We start from the raw sequence: 23995 nt of genomic DNA on the forward strand, positions 1-23995 counted from the left end.
TGAGTTTATGATGTTCTGGTGCATCTTGGGATAAGGCACAGACAAATGCTCAAGTACTTAGTTGAAGTAAAATCATTACAGTGGAATTTCCCCAGGCACCCAATTTCAGACTCCTTTGAGTATCTTGGCCAATATCTATACACTTACAGTCAATGCTACAGCCTGGCATGGGGAAGAGGCAGACTACTACAATAGACCTTTGTTGTGCCTATGATTCAAGCAATTATTTTAAAAATCTGTATTAAAGATTCCTGTTCTACCACCCTGTACTTTCTACTCAATTACTAAAAAGAATATGTTTTCTAAGCATGAAACAATATCATTTTTGTCAAGAGTTTGGAAACTGAGCACTTATATGAATTGAAGAAAGCTTCCTTTCTCTTCCCTGTGCAGTTCTGGTTATGAGGAAAGAGCTTTCTGTGTGAGTAATCTTTCTAAGTAGGAAGCAGAGCACCCCTATTGCTAGGGAAGAATGGACCTCCAGTAGGCTAATATGTGATGGATGACTGAATGCAAACTTGGCAACGTTGTTCTCCGCTGCCCAAAGAGTACAAAATGCCACAGGCTATTCGTACACAGGGACTCTCTAGTTGGAAGTTCTGAAAACTTGGCAACATCCCATCTTAGTTTAATTGAAACTATAGTGGCAAGACAATTAAGGATGTGAATTTGGAGAAATTTCTTGCAACAAGATCGACTCAGGATGAATTTATCTTTGGTGATTGACTCATGCATAAGCCAAACAAAAATATAAATGGAAAGTTATTCTCATTGACTCCACAACCTGAGCAGCAAAATCTCACTTTTTTTTACGAGGGTTACTTTATGGGATATAAACTAGTATATTAACTAGTATTCCTTAAAGTCTACTTCCAGATATCCTCACTGAAGCTACAGGGGTGTGTGTTGTTTTGTCAGCAACAGGGTATGTAGTCTATAGGGGAGAGAGAGAGAAATTACACATACAGAAATACAGTAAAATACTACATTAAGGCCATGTCTAGTTATAAGGGCATTTATATCATTCCAGTGAATGTTAAAAAGAGACACTAAGTAATTAAAACTTTGTCCTTTTAGCAGAAGGATCCCTATTATATTCCTTCTTTCAATGCCTGAACACTCTCTGCTGGATCAAGAGACATCTCTTGTCAGGCACAATCCCATTCTGATTCCTCCTCCCCAGTCTGTCCATTCTGCACTGTTTAGTTACGTCATACATTGAAAGATACTAGCTGGAAGAATGCCCGGGTTTTAACTTTTCCCACATGTGGAAGGCATTTAACTTCAGCTCAGGTTGGACAGAGGGTCGAACACACGAGTGGACAGGTAAGCTCTGAGTCAGTGGAAGTGTCACACTTGTATAAACCCCAGAGGTTGGTGGAAGCTGAGACAGCTCAAGACTGTCTCTCAGGGTTGTTCATTTTCCTTATTTCCAGTAGTCCTGTTCCTCAAAGAACTGCCTTCTTCCTTCTTTTTCCTCTTCACTACACAAAGAACTCTTTTGAACAGCTAATAATAGCAATTGTAAGTTCTTTGTGGCAGAGAGCATCACTTATTATGTCTATTCACTCTTTCTAATACACTGAGGCCCTAAAATGCTGTAGCAATAGTAACAAAATCATCAACTTGTAATAAACTCCTACACAAACCCAATAGAAGCCACGGACAGCAAGTCCACTTTGATATCAAGCAGTTTAATGAATTAAATTAATTTTATAAACTCATAAGTGATCTGTACACATCCCTTATTTTTCAGCTCTTGACCTCAAGTTATGATGTTTCCTGTCCAGAACTTACTAGTTACTAGTCCTACAATTGCTTACACTAGTTTGCATATTTCTGAGCCTGGGTGATGATAAAATATCTACTCAACTTAATTCACTCGGATTGCTGTCTTGCTTAGTTTCCTATTTCAGTAACAAGGATTTTTCTACAATATTACATCAGCAACTTCCTTAAAACTACTAAGGGTAGCTATTACATTTTACAGTAGTTTCAGACTTCTGTAGTTTATAACCATGGGTTTTGATAACAGAGATCAGTCTTTGAGAAGAGTGTGCTAAATTCGCACCAGAAATTAAGTCTAAGAAAGCACATGTTGGTAAATCAGAGCACAATTTTAAAGCCCAATATCTCAAACTGTCACAGTTCAAAACAAATACCTTTTTATTATTGGAAAGCTGAGATTTCTAACTTTCCAGTGATGTAAATCATCCATTCCTAAGCCTAGAGCTTTATGAGACACTGGACCTTAAAACTGCCTATGGCCCTTCAGCTTACCAGACTGTGATGGCACGTGTCCAAGGATGAATATATCAAGTCACAGGCTTCAAATTAGAGTAATTTTCAACCACTCTGAATTCCTCATGTTTCAATCTATGTCACACAGGTAGGACAGGTAAATGTGTAGCTGATAATGAAACAGACACCACCCTCTGCATTTATGCTTACTCGCAAATGTAATATTCAACCTAGACAGATACCAGGGTTCAGTAATGGAAACAGCCAACAGTTTTTCACTTACAGATTTGCCAGTACGGGACATCCATTTACACCAGACAACTATTATACAATCCAGTACACTTCATTGCCATTTAGCACCACTCAAACCTCTGAACACAGCCTACGAAGCTAGATGAACAGATGTACTGTGGTGTTGTACTAGGAAAATGGCAAAGAACTGCACAAGCAGGTCTAGTATTTCAAATGGTTTCACCAGAAGGAATGAAAGGGTTAAAGCTCCAGCTCCAAAGCAACATCAATGTTTCAAATGCACACTTGCTTCTCAGTTCTGCTTCACTCCTGAAAAGGATGAAAAAGTCCCAAGAAGCACAGACTCTGCCATCTAATCTCATTTTCTTATCAAAAAGTGAAACAATACTCAAGAACAAACTTTGACAGTCTCTTTATAGCAAGTCAGAACATCTCCATACATGAATAGTCTTTGGCTTTTTTTAGATATTTTATAAAAAGCAATAATACGAAAAATAAGCCACCCAATCTGAACTTCAAACACCTTTAGAAATGCTGTTCTAGCAACATAATAGTTAAGTTTAGGTGAATACTGAGGAGAAATGATCCAGTCTTAAAGAGTTGGGATCAAAAAAAAAAAAAAAAAAAGATTTCTATTAACAAAAAGTATCCAGCTAACACAGTTACTCATAATTTTGTGGAGCACTTTTTAGCCTGAGTTTAGGGATATTCCCAGTAAGTTCAAGCATCATTAAGCATCATTAAGCATCATTATTTCAACAGGAAGATGGGATCTGGTTGGTTCTCTTTTCATATGCCTATCACCACAATGTACCTGGATGAGATTTCTTCAGCAGAATATCAGCTTCCTCTCCAAATGAGACACGACATTCTAATCTGCAGGCTGTACGCTTTTCAGCAGTTCCTTTGGCTCTTCTACAGCTTTGGAAACACTGATAAAGTAACTGTAGTTATGGGATTAAGGACTGGAACTTGCAAAAAATTTTCTCTGGGCTGAAAGAAGCCAGAGGATAAACTTAATGAGCAAAAAATATGGGAAATGAGTAACAGCTTACTGAAGATAGTTAACTGTGATAGGGCCAGTGACAGTGGGGACAAGCACTCCCTTGACAGCATCCCTCTCACTCTGCCCCTTTTCAGCTGCTAATCGCCCTGCTCAGTTCAGATGCGCGTCCTTTCCTGAGTAACGGTGCAGAGGTGTAGCAGCTGCAAAGGGGATGTGCTAGGAACACCCTGATAACCCTTCCACGTACTTTCAACGTTCACTGCCAGAGAAGGTAAACTGCAGACAGACCGATTCTCTCCTTTTGGCTAAACAACTTTATTGGATCAGACATTTGCTCCTGAGTTCCCAATAGCAGTAAGAAAAAACCCAAAAGAGATCATTACACTTTTCTGCAAGCCTTCCTAGAATTCAAAGGACTGTCACTAGCCCTTACTGTCCAGCTCATTCGTGGACTACAGCACCCTTAAGATTTCACAGCTTTAAAAGGCACAACCCCAGCATAATAAAACAAAAAAACACATATAATGCTAATCAGGAAGCATGTAAAATGAATTTCCATTATTTAATATGATTTTTAAAAAAATAAACTGGGAGAGAAAAACACACACAACAGCTGGACAATAAGGCTTTTACCCAGTCCACAGAATCACATGCATCTCATTGGTTTCTATTTTTTTTCTGAAGGAAAATTTGATAAGTATTTTTATTATGCTTTTTAATTTTATAATGCCTCCACTGTGCAAGAGGACATGTCACTGTCATTTCAATCTGAACATATCTTTCTCCTGCCTAGTATGATACAGACTTCTCAGAAGTTTAGAATAACTGCCAAAACCTCTGTCTCCTAGTAGTCAGAGAGCAAATCAGTCAGGGAAAACTCTGCAAAGGTGATGTAACACAAACTTTTGAGTAAGTGGGCTTAACTTCTAAATGAAGCTAAGTGCGATCACCTTCTCCCAGTCAGCTTCTCTGTTTTAAGCCCATTTGAGCCTAACTGGTAAGTGCAGACACAGTCATGCAGAAAATCTCAGTGCACAAGGGAGCAGGCAGTTAAGACACGCTGTAAAGCAAAAGTGTCTCCATTTTTCCATGATGATCGAGAACTTCACCCTCCCACTCCCCAGAACCCACCCATTTAAGTACTGGTAATAAGACACCAGTTGAATCTTCTTTTGTCTTTTGCTCCCCACTGCAGAAGTATGGTAAAGTTACCATACTACTAAAAGAAACGGGAGCCCAGTGGGGGCAGGGGGGAAGGTGACAAAGGCTTCAGTGCAAATAAGTGTGCAGACAGAAAATTAAAAAGGAAAAGGGCCTGATACTTTTCAAGTCTTGCACGATAGCATAGGAAGAGGAGTTACCTGGGAGGTTTAACAACTGCAAGTGAATTTAGGCTGGTACACGAGGTGAGGATGGGGGAAACATTTACATTACTTCAGTAGACAAGAGAAAATCCCAAATCTGTTTTTCTACCCTTCCTGTCAATTAGGTTCCTGTCTGTATTTTTGTAGATGTCCAGCATTCAACTAACTCATCCTTCATTCATTCGCTAGATCAGATTGATGTCACTGAGACATTCGTACACTATTATTACACCGGACAATAAAGACAACCTAAAGACAGGCATGCTCCAATTCAAAAATATTCCTTAATAGGATCCTTGACTATTCAGACTGATAATCATAACTATGAGGGTCATGACAGAACACTGTCATTGCAAACTTGTGTGGGAGAAGAGCTCCTGATTTTTTAATTCAGGAAGGAAGCAGACTTACCTTACAGACTCTGACAGAGATTAGATCGTGCTGTAAGCAGTCTCCATGAAATAAATATGATGTTAAAGTCAGCTATCGGCTTCTGACTTTGTTGCCGTCCTGTCAAAACTCAGAGAAGTTGCATTGCCTAATTTTGCGTGTGAGTGTGTGAAAGACAGAAACGGTTGACAGTAAGGCAAACTGGTCAGATCAGCCAGATTCTGCTGGGTTTATATAGCTGAGCTGCAGATCCTGATCCTTGGCTCATTCCACTGTAATAGGATGCCTGAAGGCATTTTTTTCAGTTTTGCTTTAAAGGAACAGCCTCTCTCTTTGGCTTAGCTTCTGAAAGACACACACACACACTCACATACACACACTGTCATACACAGGCACACACACAAAAAAAGAATTTGCATGCAATTTATGGCTAAAGAAGGAAACCCCTGAACCATTAAAAAAGAAAGTCAGCTCAGGGCAAATGACTCAGAAAGCAGCATATTTTCCTTAGCAGCAGAGTACATTATCAGGAGTTTTAATCCCCTCATCCCCATTATTTTAACATTGCAAAAGAGTAGCAAACTTTAAAAAACTCAGAGGAATCACAAGCGGGATTTCAATTCTAGAAACTCCTACAGAACATAATGGGTGTAATGTGCAGTTAGTGTAAATCACCCCACTCCACTGGAATCAACTGAAAAATTCAGATTTACACAAGCTGAGGATCTGGCAAATCCCCATATTTTCAAGCTTGTGATCTCCTTTGCATCGTTTTGCACTCCTCCTGCTCTCTCAAGAGCCATATGGAGAAGAGTGGAGAAATCAAGAGAAAAGTCTAGTGAGCAGAGTCCTACTCTGATTGTTTGTAAAAAAAAAAAAAAAAAAGAGATAAAGAGAATGAGGGATTTCCTTTCTTCTCAGATCTGATAAAAAGAGATTAGGTGTCTGTGTGTGCGTAAAGATAATCCAACCACTTTTGTAAGGCTTATGGTTTTTTAGTCATTGCATTCTCTCTGCTTCCCATCCCAGAGCTATCAGTAACACACAGAGTGCTATCTGGGACATTTTCAGGAGTGTTTGCTGTCTCTGACTATACTTGAACCTCAGGCTTGTGGCAAAAAGCAAAGATCACATTCAAAGGGTTCTTATTAACACCGATCTCCATCCTACCTGATACTAAAAATCTGCCTCTCCCTTGCCTAAACCCCATCCCACTGTTGGTCTGGTTTTTGTTTGCGGGGGTTTTTTTTGTTTATTTGGGGGTGAGGGTGACACAGGGGGGAGAGGAATATTAATCTTTAACATTCAGGTCTATCTTCTAGGATAAAGGATGCAATCACTCTTCTGTTTGATGAAAGCAAGACTTATCCAAACACCACTGAAGACAGTGAAAACACAAGACACTACTCGCAGATTTCAAGGGGCTATGTGACAGCCCAATAGGAAAGCAATGGGATCCTACTCAGGAACAAGGATGTTCATAAGGATAAAAATTGATTGCACAGGCCTTTCTGATCAGGTTTCTTTCTGAATGTACCTTCTCCCAGCTGGCCCTTCTCAGGCTCCATGAACTTACACATCACTTTAAAGATTTTTTCCTTTTTTCTGCTTCACAAGCACAGCACTACCAGGAAGATTTGGCCCATCCTACACATTTAGGAAAGGATGAGGGAAATTCCTGACCCTGAAATTCTGAATGACCATTTTAGAATCATTATTTCTGGAAACCATAAAAAGCAGAGTTCTTTTGCTCACTGAACTACTTAAATTTTCTTTGCTGTGGCTTTCATACATAACATTGACCCCATGTGTGTATTCTCTTGTGTCTAATATCACTGAGCTCACACCGAGCTCCCTTCTTCAGCACATGACACAAACTTTAATTTCCAAATAGCTGCTGATAAAAAACTAAGGAAGAAAAAAGAAAAAAAAAAACAAAACCAACCAAACAAAAACCTTGTAGAAGTTTTTACAAATTATTTTTCCAACAACAGATCCCAAATCTCCAACCAATTACAGAAGTGTTCAAAAAAGAGAGATCAAAAATTTCATTAAAATCAGTGATGCATCTCTATCAGCCATTTATGAACACCTATTTTCAATTTCTGTGTTAATTTTTTCACATGCTGTTTTTCATAACAGTCATGCCCTATTGGAGAGAGGATCAGAAACGTTAACTAATTCCTGGTAGAGGCATCAGATCCTCTTTGATTTCTGATTTATTAAAAGTAAATCTTGTTCTGGACATCTCCACCAACCTCAAAGACAATGAGGTTACTGTATACAGCCACTAATAAGTCTCCAATTTTTGTGTGTAATTCTTCTCAGAATATTCTCAAGATGGTCCTGGTATCAGCCTACATTAGCTGTCCCCCAATTATATAGTCTTGTGAAATTCAATTAAAATGTGTACTCAAGGCCAAAAACTGCACGTGAGATGTAACACAATTTTTCCAATAAAATCTCATGGGAACTCAGGAAAAGATGGTTCCCCATACAATGAACCATTCACTGTCTTTTAATTCAGCAGTCCTTTCACATCTATTTGCAAAACACTTTATTTCATTGTCCACCCCCATGAGTCTAAACAAGATATTTAAAGTGTGTGTGTAAACTGTGGAAAACAATTTGCAGGATTTTTTTTTGGAGCAATTTTTTTTTGCTAATACTAGCTTTTCTGCCAACAGTTATTGAATCAAAATTTAAACTATTTTTTTTTCCAATAATTCTCCACCCACTTACCTGACTTCAAAAAACATACCATATGAGATGAGTTTCAGTTAAGAGTTCAGGCCTGTTCTTGTTTTATCTTTTTGGGCTCACCCACCTTTAATTATGCTCTGTTGCAAACACTGAATGATACACTGTATCAGAAGTAAATGATAACATGAAAGAAAAAGGAAAATGTATTTTAATCAGAAAGATAGCTTTAGGTTGTGATCTCTAACAAGCAGGAATAAAACTGGATTCTGTGCTCTGTGGTATCCTCTTTCATTAGATAAATGGGGATAGCAATTGATTTTTTTTTAAATGAAAGGAACAGGGAGAAATTAAATGAACGTTGAAGTTCATACTCTTGCATTTACTGCGGTGTTTTTATGCACTTACAAGCTCGTATTAGAGATGAAATTCAAATGTGCGGAAGATCATAACAGATAGAGAAATCTAGGAATATCTTGATATTTATGAAAGCATAATAGAGACCAACTAATTGCTTTGGAAAATATTAGCGAATTGCAAAAAATATGCTCATTACCACCGTGGGACAAAATTGCTACAACACAGGTAATTAGACTTAGTTCCAATTTAATCCTGTGTTGGTTCACCCAGTCCCAATAATCTACTTTGTAGCAGCATATGTGAGACAGTGAAAGCTGCCGAGTGTGAAGACATGAACATAGGAGAATTAACACTACTGCTAGCATAGCCTCAGAAGTCTTCTGCCATGCACATAGTGCAGCCGACTTCAGTAACATGCAGATGGGAATGCAGTGAGCCACTGGAATATAACTTATGACATATAAATGGCCACATGATATTGCTTTGGGGCAGGGAAACAGATACTTGTTTTGAACAATTTTAGGAGCCAGGAGACATATGCAGTACCTGTGGCTGGAAGGAAGTGCATTTCTCATAGAAAACTAATTTTGGTGCAGGACAATGCTCAAAAAGCAGCACCCAATTGCACAGCATGGAGACAGCCAAGCCAGCCAGCCTGAGAAACGGTACCAATTTAGTCACAATGAAATGTATCCTGCTGAGGACAGCTTATCTCATTTAACGTTAAGAGGAAGATGAAAAATCAAGATTTAAAAAGAGACTATAATATCCCAGGTTGATCCTTAAGGAGACATGACTTTAAAGATCCTTTCCATGCTCCATTCTTATGACTGATGCTTTTAGGTTAAGTAATTTCCAGAGACATTTTGATCCTTCTTCACCGAATATCCTTCCCCTATGTTTTCTGTCTTTTGAGACCATATTCACAAGATTTCACTGGTACAGAATCAAATTCACAGTACTTTTGTTTTTACATTTGCATTGCCTTGATTCCTTTACAACTGTAGCCAAATGCAAGCCAGTTAATTCTAGTTCACATTGAGTAGTATTCTGGCAACTGTGCTAAAACTTTGGCTTTTGGGCTACCATCTTATCTGCTGCTTTTCAGCTGATTTCCCATGAATTTGTAGCAAACCATTGTCCCAGCATATTCACTGCTTCTTACTTGACAATCATTTGCAAACAGACTTTGAATTTTATGAGACCATTTATTTAGAATCTCTCAATGCTAATATACAAGATGACACTTCAACTTATTTCCCCCCAAAATATCTAAATATCTAAACTATTGCTTTAAAAATCTGCTACTTGCAGCAATTCATGTTGCCTCTACATTAATATTCTCCCTTCCCTGATGTAATGACTCTCAAACAGAACAAGAGCTTTCAAGCACTGCAGACTTTTGGCTACTTGTCCAGTGCTTACATTTAGGTGAGAACACTAATTTATATAGTTATACATAGAACATCCTTTCCCAAATGTTATGAGCACTGGTATAACCATGTTCAACCGTGCTGAAGACAACATTGCTTTGAGGCTGGATTGATCCTGGTAATTACAACCCATGTTAAAAGGCAGGAAGAGTGTCCACTGTCTTGTATCAGAAAATGAAGAAGCTCATTCTTAACCCAGGGGAAGTCTGACCTAAATAGACGAATGCAGAAACTGAAGGTACAAGTTTGCAATTGCTGCACAGGTCAGCACTACTGAGAATTTCAGTGGAATCAACTGCACATGTAAAGACAGTAAAGTTGAGGCCCCATAATATCCATTAAAATACTTAATAAAGTATCACACCAAACACTAAATTACAAACTTGTAAATTTTGGAATTTTTAAGAGATTATCTCCAAAAAGGAAAAGGAAAAGGAAATTTCCTCTATTATTTGGATTTATTATTATTATTATTATCATCAGGACATTTCCCAAGGGTTGCATTCATTCCCTAAATGAAGAAATAAGAAACAGCTCTTTGAGAGCAGACCCACTGGGCTTGTGTACTGCCTGTACACAGGAAGACAGTTGTGACAGATATCCATTTAGCCTTTCTTTAACTGGTCTTTTAAGAGCTAAGCATGTCTTGGCATGACCTGGAAAGACCACAAGCTTAATCACAAACATGAGATAATTGAGAAAATGTTGGTGTTTAATAAAGTTATTTCAAACTCTCTTATCAAGACAGTGAAAAGAAGTTATGTGCCTGTTAAGGCATACATGAAAGTACAGCCAGGTGATCAGGTGCTAATGCAAGGTCTGCCATGCTCTGAAAAGATGATCTTGATCATCTTTTTCGCTGATCTATAAAATAAATGTCCTTTGCAAGGTAGACATCAACACACTGATAATATACACTAGACAAGAATTTGTTGTTGGTGATATCACAAACATTTACAAAGATAATCTAGATAGCACTATGCTAAATTCACCCAAGAAAAATAAAAGCTTCACCAAAAAAAAAAAAAAAAAGAGTAAATAGACAATAAAACTATGCCAGTGCATAAATATTCTCCATCCAAACTGCTGGTGTCAGACACTGTGACACAGAATAACTTCTAATGTTCATAAATATCTTTGGCATTTACTGTATTTGCAGTAGACTTTATTAGAAGTTTATGAGACAAAGTATGGTTTTCACTATATTTCAAGGTAGGAAGAGTAACAAGGAAGAATATAACAAATTCCTGAGGACTGAGTGAGAAAGTGAAGCTCGCAATATGAGATGGCTAAAGCTTTTATCAATATGTTAGCATTACTCATAGGTGGTTAATCCATAGATGACACAAGGAAAGTAACTCAACTGCTCTAAAGGGTTTATACTGTGCCACACCAATTTGTATCCTCTAAGTACTGGAGTTCATAAAAATACTTAAGCACAAGCTTCTATCCATCCCTAAATACTTCCGTGCACTTTACTGTAATCATGTTTTTAAGCTTATTGATGTCAAAATTATAGCTAATCACATTAAATACATCCTTAAATGTCTTGCAGGAACAGTTTCCCTACTGAAGCTTAAGTAATGAAAACAGAAAAGCAAAAGTCTGTAGTGCTTATCCATTCTATATGAAACATGTTCAAATATAATGATAGCCATTATCAGTATATGCCCTACAGTGATGAGGATCCCTAGTGCTAATAAATACTGAAGAGTGGATAGTTATACAGCACAAACAGATGTGAGCACACCTAAGTACCCTTTTGTTAACAAACATGATGCAGTTCCACCCAGCTATCATCACAAGGGGTTTGGCCTGGGAGGAAGGTAGCCTACATTACCCACAGGATTGCTCTACCTAAGCACTCCCTTACATAGAGATCAGGACATCTAATGAACATGGTAGTTGAAAAATGTAGCTCTCCACAGACAGTGATAGCAATGTTTCCTTGGTCTGTATCTTGGTATATCGAGTATGGTTTGTTTGATAAGAATCTGTCTTAATTTTGGGTAGGAATTTGATGGCGCTTGCTACCCAAACATCCTCATTTATGCCACATTAACACCTCCCATACATCTCCTCCACACCCTAGCTAAAAAGCTGTGGACACTGCATAATCTTTGATGCCCTCCTGAAATAAGTATGACCCTGAAGGGCCTTGCGGTAAAAGGTGCCTGAAAGAAGCACTTCCTTGAGTGAGATGTTGCTCCCAGAAAATGTGTTCAGTCACTAAGAGACATGCCAACTGGTCACCATAAATGGACCACTCACCTAGCATAAGCGCATGAGACTACTCCTCTGCAAAAATGTACATCTGTTACATAGACATATCTTTGTTTGCTGCTACTAAATGTAAAAACCTACTTGCTTAGGAAAAAGGAGAATGAAGATTTAACAAGAGGCTCTTCTGGCAGCTAACTACTTCCTTAAAAATTCTAATTAGCGTGAGCCGTGCTGTGCTGTAACTAAAAAATAGACAAATGGTTTCATGCGTTTAAGCAATATTTAGTCCCAACAGCATGTTTCATCCAAAAATGTCAAAGCACTTACACAGAAAAAGAAGGAGATGGAACCTTAAAGGTAATATAGTCTTTCAGTTTAGCCATTCATGCTTCAGGCGATGCTGTCAATTAGTCTAAAAGCTGTTACCTGGCCTGGTTAGCTATTTAACAGGTAACCCATAACAAATGTACACATGCAACGCCCTGACATAAGAAAAGAGAATCTTCACAAGGATTTGGATCCATGGAGTTCAAGATGGTGGGTTTGATAACCACTGTGCAGTGATTAATTTTTGCTAATTGGAGAGACAAGACCCATTGGCTGTCAAGGTAACCATGTCCAACCTTTAAAGTAGGAAACTGGTCGCAATGGCTGTCTTAATCCTAAAGCAAAACCCTGACAGGAAGACACTGTAGAAAAATGTGGCAGAAGGACCTTCAATTGTATACCCTCTGGAAATCAAATAAAAGCTGCTGTTTAGCCACATTTATAAACATCATATCATGTATATCACCATTGGCATTCCTGTGAGTGAAGGTAAGCAAGCATATAGACAAATTAGTATTTATGATAGGTATTCCAATCAATGTTCTATCAATAGCATCCATAAAAGACCCACCTGAGGATAAGCAGGCACACTGTCCATCTTGCACAGTTTGACAGAGTTTTATGAAAATAGTCCCGATCCACTGACATAAGAGAGGGGAAAACCCATTTCTATTCAAAGCACCCCAATAAGAGAGGAAGACACCTGTTTGTCTGTCCTTTGAGTCAAAAAAAAAAAAAAAAAAAAAAGATCTTCCCAAAACTCCCAAACAAACCTTGGAGGAAAGCTGTCTGTCCAAGTACTAGAAATCTAAAGCTGTGGTTGAGAAGAGAGGAAATGCCCCAAAACAACTGAAAACTACCTGTTTGTGCTGGCTCTAGACACTCATGTCTCTAGTCTTCAAAGCATATCCTAAAATTGTTTTAAACTAATAAATCATAGTCACAGATTAGCAAATAGGGATATTTAATGTCTCCATTCAGCTGTTAGGGATGAGCAGCAGATAAAATCATTAGAGAAAGTCAGGAATCTGGCTGATGGAGAACCGGTCATTTGCTTTGTAATTCGTAGCCTCTGCAATCAGCTGAAGAGGTGAAAGGTTCACTGAAATACTAGAGACATAAGCCAGACAGCAGAGCTGTTTGACCTGCACAGCATTTGTACAGACTAGCCAAGTGTTTTAGTGTGAGAGTTGTAATTAATCTGTTCATTTTCAAGGAAGAACTAACTTTGGATGTTGAAGCTCAGGTTCAACAGAAGGGAGGAGCAGAAGGGAGGGGGGCTGGTAGGTACAATAGACGTATATGCTTGAAATGTAATTCTGGATTCCTTGAGTACTAACAAAGAGGCTTTTACAGCTATATTTGCCTAATTATTGCCTCACTTCTTGATAATATAACAAGAAACATGGTCAAGGAAAAGCAGACTTGTGAGAATTTCCACTTGTCTCCCCAGCAAAAATCTTGCCAATTTTTAGTGAAAAGTGCTAATTAGTGTCTCCCTCTCCTCTGGTTTTTTTTTTTCAGAATTGCCCCCTGACCAGCTGGGATATCATATCAAAGTTGTCAAAGACTGGCAAGGACCAGCAGCATGATTAATCCCACATCACTCACAAGAGTCCTCAGAAATGTGCTGCCTGATCTTATCTGTTCATCTTCAGTTTGCACCCATACATGAAGAGACAGGAGCATAGTCCTAGCAGCCCAATTCCTGACACTGTCCATTTTACCCAAGATATCTATGGATGCAGCAAAGCAATGTGAACAGGGAGAGGTGATGCTGGCTCTTCACAGAGCTCTGATCCCATTTATATGGCAGTGAAGGGGAACACAAGCTCTTTCTTCTCTCTCCTTGTGTATCGCTCAACACACTTCGCTGTGTCACTAGTGAGGTCACATCATAAAAGCAGACCAAAGGAGAAGAGGGAGGCCTTTTTTTCCCTGCCTTTTTCCCAGCATTTCCGGTAGAAGCCCATACACCTCTCCTCATATCCTGTATTTGGCTTCTTCTGGGACCAAAGGAAAACCTCAAAGCAGATGGGATTTAGCTTGCTTACATTCTCTATAGCTAACTCAGATTTTATTAAACACAGCTGTAATCCCAGACTTCTTCAAATGGGTTATCTCACTTCTTACATTGCTTCTGTATCTTTAGAAATCCAGGTTTAGCAATAATTCTGAGGGGGAAAAAAAAAAAAAAAAAAAAAAGAGTGAATTCATCAGAAGCATCTAAGTCATGAATTTAACAAAAAAAATGTGAGTTTGTAATTGAGCCCTGACCAATTCTTTCTTATTTCCCAGTTCTTCACATCTTTTTTAGGACAGTGTAGTCCACCCTGGACTGAGACTAGAGTCCATCAGATAACACAGCAGAAGCAAAATATATGCTAGAGTAAGACAGGATAATGCATAACTGACTACTGCTTATACCAAGTGCCTTTCCTGCATTCTCTGAAACCCAGGAGTACCCTCTTATCTCCTCATAAGTTTGGGGCTCTCTTAACATCAACAGAAGAGTAAATTCAGTTGAAACCACCTCTCTTGCTCATAACCATCTTTCCCAGCTCAGATTTAAGATTATCTCCCTTTCAGAGCTAGCAAACAAGGCAAGCCTTCCACAACAGAATAATCCAAATCATTCCACGTTGAAATAAGGTTGTTTGCGACCTATTTATATGACAGTGCAACAACAGAAATCATGTATGCTGCTTTTATTCTCAATACAGTTCCTTTATCCCCATACTTTTAGAGTGCAAATTGTATGACAGTATTGTGCAAATACTCCTCCAAATCTTCATTTACAAAGCTGAAGTTAATTGAATGCACAAGTTCAATTCACAAAAGATCAGACTTTTTTTTTTTTTTTCACTATCAGTATCAGTAATTTAATAATGTCTATGTTTTCAAAACAATCAAGACAGAGCAGGAAAATCTTGTTGCTGTGTACAGGGGTAAATTCAACTTTCTGATTATCCCAAACAAATGGCAGTCACTGTCTGTGATAAAGAATGCACAGAAGCACACAACTAAAATGAGGATCTAACCAAGAAAAAAAAAAGAGTTCCTGCTGTAGATCTCTGCTTTAATTTGCCTTCTCCAGAACAGCCCTGATTTTGTTAGAGTGCAGTCAGGTTTCTCTCACCTAAAGCAATTTTTAGGGCAAACATTTGCATTATGAGAGTTTTTTCTACTGTTGTTGTTTTAAACTGCATTTATTCTGGCAAAGGCGGTGCCTCCCACAAGGCTGAATTCTAAAACTGATGTCTGAAGAAGAGAGAGAGGACTCAGAACCCATAAAGGTATCAAATTCCAAATATTTTATTTCTTTTTTAAAAGGTTTTTACAGACACCATTATGCAATGAGGATTAGGAGTACTCATGTAACAGTCAGTGCTTTAGTATCCCAAAACGACCATGTCCAAGATTGCTCATTACAGCTAGGAAGTGATTCCATTTTGTAAAGCCAACAAGAGATACTCCATGTCATGAATTCCAGTCAATTATAGCCAAATTCAGCCCATGTCCTCCTACTGTAGTTTTCCACCACCTCAATATGTTAACTGCTCCACAGTAAAGTTTGTATCTCACTACCTGTTGCTAAATAAAAATAAAATATAAAAAAGAGCAGTGTGGTGGGAAACTCAGAATTCGACACATCAAGCATCTTGGATTTCAATTTGGCATTTGGCCAAGGTGCAGAAGCACTTATGGACTTTACACATATTTGTCTGATAGTATTATGACTCCACTTTTTCTTTTCTTTTTTTCTTCTGTCTACATTACTAGTGTCTGTTCCCAATTTGCTGTGTAATGAAGTGACACAGGGCTTAGGAACGTCCCCTGGAACAAACTACCAGCCCCCACCGCCTACTGCGATGGGGAAACTCATGGCTCTGACTTCATGGCACCCGGGACTAACAAGCACAGAGCTACTGCAGCAGTCCTGGCAAGAATAAAAAAGCAACCAGACTCCATATGTCCGCCCAGTACTGAGGGGGAAGTGAGTGAGGACAGATTTTCCATTCTATAGCCAGAGGCCCATCTTACGGGAAATTTCAGTCAGTAAAAGCAAAATGTTACTGGAATGTTGCCTTCTTGAGATTCCATGGAATCTTTTATTATTATTAAATTTGGAGAAACAGGTGTGAAAAATTCATCTCTTTCCCCATGGGGCTTGTTCAGATGTTGCAGATTGCGTGGACTCTGCAAGATGCAAAAGGGCTTCTGTCTGGCAGTGTTACCTGCAGACAAATACCTGTTTCTAATTAGCTGCGGGTGTTCCCCCGCCTGCCCACCCCAAGGCAAGGCAGGAGGAAAGCATTTGGCAATGACAATGATATTGTCTACTAAAACAGGCTGCCAAATAATTTCCTTAGCATTCAGAGTATCCCATAAGGTAGCTGAAGTAGTGAGATGGAGCATCTCAGTGCTTTGTGAGCAGCCATAACACAAATAAATTGTCCTCTTTAGGTAGAGGATGATCAGCTGCACTCAGAGACTATCACAAAATGACACTGAGACCCTATTAAAACACTGATTGCTCTTCCTTTAGGTGAGGCAGCAAAGAAAAGCTTCATGGAGCCAGAAAGCATCTTTCCTGTTTGTGCCACCTCCCCATCCATGCTCCCAGATCTCAGGCACTCAAGACAGGGCTGCAAGGGAAATATTAACCCTTGCTGCATTGACTCTCCTAGTAGCCCAGAGCCCCATACTAATAATGTGAATGCAACGTAACTCATTTCAATACTCACATTTAGGTGGCTTAACAGGCATTTCTAACCAGTCAAGCGTGTGAACAAGTATAAGCAAGCCTATGTCCCATTTAGTGGAGGTGTCACAGTCCTACAATACTGCAAAACATTAAGGTAAGAAGCCCGTGAGCAGGCAGCCAGACAATGATAGCAAGCGAACTAGGGAGAAATACCCTTTTTATTCTACGGGGCCCTCTGTTATGAGCTGCATGTGTTTAAAGACACGTTACAATTCAGGAAGGACAGTACAATAGATTTTACTCCCTTCAGCAGCTGGCTCACACAACAGCAACATGGATTCAGGGGGGTCTCAGATCCAGGGGAAAAAAAAAAAGTGCAGAGAGAATAACGAGCAATGCCTCAGTAAAACAATTTGCATCTCCAGGCTAATGGACGCTTGAGGAAGTTATTAAGATATAATCTTGGAAGTGACTCTTGGCACCTGTGTCTGTTCCAACACTACAGTAGAAATGAATAAACTAACCCTCAGTAAAAGAGGAAAAAATTATGTTACATTTTTTACATCTACTGACAGACAAAAGCAAACAGATCAGTAACGAGGGCAAGGAACATACAAAATGTTCTCAGTTTTCTAACCTAACTTGTGTCCTTTCCAGAAACTGACTGCAAAGGATATAGTTGGTATAAGAGCTATATCGAAGGGAACAATAGACAACACAGACACCTTTCAGGTTTTCTCTTCTGAAAGCAATCCAGGGACTTAATACTTGTACTGTGTATAAAAAAACAAAACAAAACAACAAAAACTCTAGTGCATAAAAGACTCAGATGATTAAAAGCTATGAGATTTGCTTGCAGAGGCCTGTGCACATCATTTTCTAGGGTCAAATCCAGCCCCCCTGCATTGTGGCCACTTGACAGCCTGGTACACAGCAGGGGTTACACGGTGCTGCGCTGTCTCCTCCCACCACCAGCAAAGAACTGCCCTGTCCTGTGCCCACAGGCTGGCCAGAAGGTTCAGCCCAGGATAGTTGGTAGTCATCCAGTTGTATACATACATGCATGTATATGTCTGCTTATTTTGCACAGAGACACCTGGTCTTCCCTTTCCCTTTTTGTTTCTAGTCCTTATGTTTCGTTTAAGTGCAATACACCTTGCCAAGGCGAGAATGTATGAGATGCTCTTATTACAAAGGTAATTTTCTCTCTAGGTTCTAGCATTGAAAGTGAGCTATTTGTTCCATAATTAACCATTTCAGAGACAAGTTATTGGACTGCTGTCTAGACCTTGTCTGGCAATTCTCATTTTCCTACAGAGTCTAATGGAGTTGCTCATGTATCACGTATCTTTTATTTAATTTTATTTTTTTATCCATGAAATTAAATCTTTACCTCATCAGAAGAATCTGATGAAAGGCAAATCTATTTCAGAGAGTTGACATATTTACCACAGTGGCATAGGACTGCCTGACCTCCAGGCTGCTGTGGATTTAATGTGGGAGCCTACAAAAAATTCAATGTTTTAACCAGGAAGGAAGAGGTTGAGAGGAAGGAGAGCAAACTCAAGAGCAAACTCTGCTTTTAAAAGGGTGTAAATCCAAAATAGCTTCCCCCAAAAAAATGACATTAGTTCAGGTTTTGATTGGTGTAAATGAACTTGCCTCCTAAAAGACAGGTCAAAAGTTTGATGTTCTAGACTGGAGGAGAGGAAGTGGTTAATATTTCACCACACGGTAAAAAGCCAACTGTGTCAATAGACTATATTCTACCTGGAGAAAGAAAGTTTCTAAATGTGGTTAAATCTGACATCAGAAATCCATAGATGCGGCCTCCTATATAGTATCAGGAAACACAAGGCGAGACATAATACGTCAATGGAATATTTTTTTACCTCGAGAATATGAATAATGTGATCATTGAAAACATGGCTCAGGGACCCTCATGACTCAGGGTGTGTAAATCTCAAATTCCTTCACGGGTTAATAGGTCTATTTGGAGAAAATATCAACAATCTGGACACTTCTACAAAGCTTTCTCCAAATGCCCCCATGTCAATTTGGCTTGGAAACTAGGCTGAGCACAGCATGAGACCCAGCTCTCCTCAGAGAACTATGGGACTTGCTAAGCATAATTTGAATGGTTTCTTTTGCTTGCTAAATGCAAGTTGCAGAGGAAGTTTTGAGGACTTAATAAAAATTACTATATCTTATTCAGTTTTCCAAGGAGTTCATTGATGAATCCTGATCACAGACCCATCCTGAAGTCAATTATAACAACTGGGCAAAACCAACTATTTCCATTCTCCAGACAAGATGGTCAAAGGATATGAAATGACACCACCTATGCCATGCAAGTTTGAGAGCATGTACACATTAGAAAGGCACTTGGCTCTTACTTTGACTTTCCAGTCTTGGATAATCAAGGAGTGTCATGCCGTGACTTAACTAGCTGTCCCTCTCACCAGATCATGACAGGTATTAGCCAGAGAGACAACTACAGAAACAATGTTTACTGCGAGCAAAGACCTATATTCAAAATGGCAATACTAAGGAGGGAAGGAAGCCTTAGAAATCAACTCAATGTTTCTCTTATCCTCAGGACACACAGCACGCTGAGCAACCCTTGGAGACTTATGCCCAGGACAAGCCTCTCCAGCACGTGCAACTGATACTAGACTGCTGCAAAAATCTCTTCAGAGAAATATCCTACCTCATTCATTTTACACTCTTTGCACAGTCAAAGTCCTTTCATTCCTCATACCTGCAGTGGAAGTGACAGGTAGAGGGGCAGGCCCTCAGTACCTTCTGTTCCACCAGACAGGCACTATGAAGCCACGTGTCTCCTCATTCAACCTGAATTCAGGATCCAGGGGAAGGCTCAAAAACAGCTTGTAAAGATGTTTTCTCCTGCTTCATAAACTTTCCGTGTATCACATACAGCCCTTGCAAGCAGCTGCAGCCTCTTGAGTATCTCCTTTAAAAAACATGCAACATGGTTTTGCTATCAAGACAAACTGCAATTTAAAAACTGTGGAAGTAGCTTATGCCAACTAGTTCTCGACTAGATGGCAAAGGGACCAATGAACATGAAGGCATAGAAAATAAAGTTTCCGTACAAGACTGTTTGGTAACAGGTTGCCTCACAACATCAATGTCCCTGGAGGTGCGTTTCAGAATCCCAGGGGAGTTTTGAAGACCTTTTTGAGCACTACTGTGGTCCTACTGCCAGAACTAGGAAGTTTATATGCATACAGTTGAGCCAAGGTTAAACTACTATCATACCGTTGGCCTGCAATACTGACATACCCAAAAGCTCCATCTAAGTTTCTGGCTCTTTCAAATAGAAAGAGAAAAGACAAGATAAAGCTACTTGTCAAATACCAGAAACTCCTAGAAAATGAAATATTTTCTGGAGTGACATTTGGCCTGTTCTTTCCCCTTTTGCCAGGGGTTTGGGCTGTATCTGAGCTGGATGTTGCATTGCTGTGTGGGTCCCTTCACAGAGCAGGCAGAACAGCTTTGCACTGTTTACACAGCCTGAGTTTCCTCAGCAAGACAACCAGGGATTTTCCATGTCCATGATCATTCCTGACTGGCTGCAGTGATTTCCCTTAAGTTACTGAGCACTTTCAAATACACTTTAAGCACAAAAGAAAGGAACGTGACAGCTGAACTGGGGACTGCTAATAAATATGTATTTTTAAAAGCTATGCACAGATTTGCAAAACTCATCCCTTTCTATCAGTTAAGAGAAGAAAGTAAGTAACAGTAGCATAATTTTGCTAAGAATCTTTACAAATTTTTCCACAGCAAACACTGGGAAACTCTGTATTCACAGTTACTGAGTTATTTTGAGATCTATAACATCAACTTCTTTATAGAGGCTTCTAGGTTAGCCTTGCCCTAGAATAACAGCAATCTTCGGCCTTGCAGCTGTATGATCTCTGCCAAAAAGGCTACTGTTCATGCACACTAATGTATTCTCTGGATGCATCTGCACAGCAAAACATAGGTGCAGCTTGCTATACTGCTTTCACCTTAGCGACACAGATAATGGCTGTAATAGGAAGGTGGCACTGGGGGGGTTTGGCTTCAACTGACGTTAGCTTTGGGAGTCTATTGGAGACTGTAGCCATATAATGTGGCATCTCTCCAGTACTAAATTCTGTCATGTATTTTAATAGTCCTCACTATTCATGCCACCCATTTTGAAGCTTACTTGGAAGCTATGCCCGCATATAGTACCATTGGCTCTTTGTTTTGCTGGCAATACGTGAGGACAGAAAGGACAGGTGGACTCTGAAAAAGCTCAATGCAGACTTCTTTCAAAGCAGCTGGAACACCCTCAAAGTTATGGTATAAATGACATCCATAAGCTGAGTCTTACAGAGTCTTTGCAAATTTGTAACACAGGATAACAGAAATAGCACAATCATTTAAGTGGTTAATGGTCACCCTTTAGCGACTCTGTAACTCACTGAAGTTTCAAATGTACTTAATAAACATGGCTTTGGCTCCCATTCAAACTGTCTGGCCGACATTTACTACAGACCAGTTTCCGTCAGACAATCTTGAACCACCTGCAATTCAGGGTTCCCTTGCAATAAGGAAGGGGGATGTAAGAACACTTTTCATAGAATCACAGAATCGTGTAGGTTGGAAAAGACCTTTAAGATCATCCAGTCCAAATATTAACCTACACTACCAAATCCACACTAAACCAATCAAGGGTAGACTAGACTAAACCATGTCCCGAAGTGCCACATCTACCCGTTTTTTGAACACTTCCAGGGATGGTGACTCCACCACCTCTCTGGGCAGCCTCTTCCAATTCTTGACCACTCTTTCCATGAAGAAATTTTTCCTAATTTCCAACCTAAACCTCCCCTGGCGCAGCTTAAGCCCATTTCCTCTTGTCCTATCACTAACTGCTTGGGAGAAGAGACCAACACCCACCTCACTACAACCTCCTTTCAGGGAGTTGTAGAGAGCAATAAGGTCTCCCCTCAGCCTCCTCTTCTCCAGGCTAAACAATCCCAGTTCCCTCAGCTACTCCTCATAAGACCTGTGCTCTAGACCCTTTACCAGCTTCGTTGCCCTTCTCTGAACACGCTCCACCACCTCAATGTCTTTCTTCTACTGAGGGGCCCAAAACTGGACACAGTATTCGAGATGCAGCCTCACCAGTGCCAAGTACAGGGGAACAATCACCTCCCTGCTCCTGCTGGCCACACTATTCCTGATACAAGCCAGGATGCTGTTGGCCTTCTTGGCCACCTGGGCACACTGCTGGCTCATGTTCAACCAGCTATCTACCAACACCCCCAGGTCATTTTCTGCCGGGCAGCTTTCCAGCCCCTCTTGCCCAAGCCTGTAGCGTTGCATGGGGTTGTTGTGACCGAAGTGCAGGACCCAGCACTTGGCCTTGTTGAACCTCATACAGCTGGCCTCGGCCCATCGATCCAGCCTGTCCAGGTCCCTCTGCAGGGCCATCCTACCCTCGAGCAGATCGACGCTCCCACCCAGCTTGGTGCCATCTGCAAATGACAAATGATAATTGTTCTTATACCTTGTGAGCTCCAAAGTAGGAAAAATCCTGGAGTTCTATTGCTCAATGTCATCAAGTTAAGCAGCAGTAAGCGAAGTGATGTCATCAAAGGCATCAAGTCTATTTCTTGGAGATATTTGGATTAAAATGTTATATGGGGGACTGATTTCATTTTATAAGAATCCCAGCTATAAACAGATTAACAAATTATTGTGACAGACAGTAAGCCTTTCGTGAGAATGTTTACCACTGAGTTCCAAAGGCTAGGCTGTGGCCAAGCCCATCATTTCAGAAACATAACCAACAAGTACAGACTTCCAGGAATCACATGCTGCTAAGAAAGGTGCCGGCAAGGCAGACTGGAAGCTAGAAAATGACTGTAGAAAAGGTGGTGGAGGCAAAGGGGGGGGATGACATTCTTTCCTGACTCTCACTCCAAGAATCAAGTTTGGAAGCCAGAGGACAGCAAGCCAAAAAGCTAAACACATCTGATTTTGCAGAGGTGTTAGCCAGAAGAGTCAGAGAAATACATCTGTGCCTGCAAAACAGGTCCCTAAGGTATCAGGCTAGAACTGTGCAAGTGAAGATGTTTGGTTTGAGCTTTATCTTTGCAAGCCTGCAATGGAATGTGTGGCTTCTGGGCAAGGCAGAACTAAAAGGAAACTTTCTTAGGAATGGACATATCTGAGAAAAAACTGTTTCAGCTTTTGAAAAAGGAAAAAACCTAACAACCCTTTCCCACCCTTTAAGTTAAAGGATACATTTTCCTAATGACTCATGATAACTGTCAGACCCTGAACTTACAGACACTTACACATTCAGCTGACTACAACCCACATCATGAAATCTGTTTCATTGGTGTCATACTGTCTCACTGGGACCCCAAGCACAAGGGAGAATGAAGCTTATGGGTTATTAGAGCCAGCAGGGAACAAACACATCACTGAAACCAAACTTCTCCCCTCAACGAACCAAAATACTTCCTCTAATATTTCAGTACATTAATATCAATACAGGAATAATTCTTAGCTTGAAACAGACATCAACACCTCTGTATAGCTATTTATCTACCTGTCTAGACCTTCAGAAGGTTATCTAAAATCTGGTGAAGAACAGATCCTTATACAAATTTTGCTGGCCCCAGTTCTGCCGTCATGAGCCTCAGTCATATTTGCCCTTTTCATTCTTATTAATGCCGAGTAATGATGCATTCCCTACCAATGATGGCTGTGTTCATAAATATTTACAACAACTGACTGAATGAAATCACACTTTGTTCCATCCGCCCATCTACACTTACATTTGTCAGAGAGCCTAAACTATTATGCTGCCAAACACAGAGAATTTAATGAAATATAAAGCAATACAGTTCAACTTTGCTCCAATAGAGTTCAGCCAATTTTTATCAGCTGCAGATCTAGTTTTGTATATAGTTTATATTTA

This window comes from Pelecanus crispus, chromosome 9, assembly GCF_030463565.1.
Source record: "Pelecanus crispus isolate bPelCri1 chromosome 9, bPelCri1.pri, whole genome shotgun sequence".
Classification (NCBI taxonomy): domain Eukaryota; kingdom Metazoa; phylum Chordata; class Aves; order Pelecaniformes; family Pelecanidae; genus Pelecanus; species Pelecanus crispus.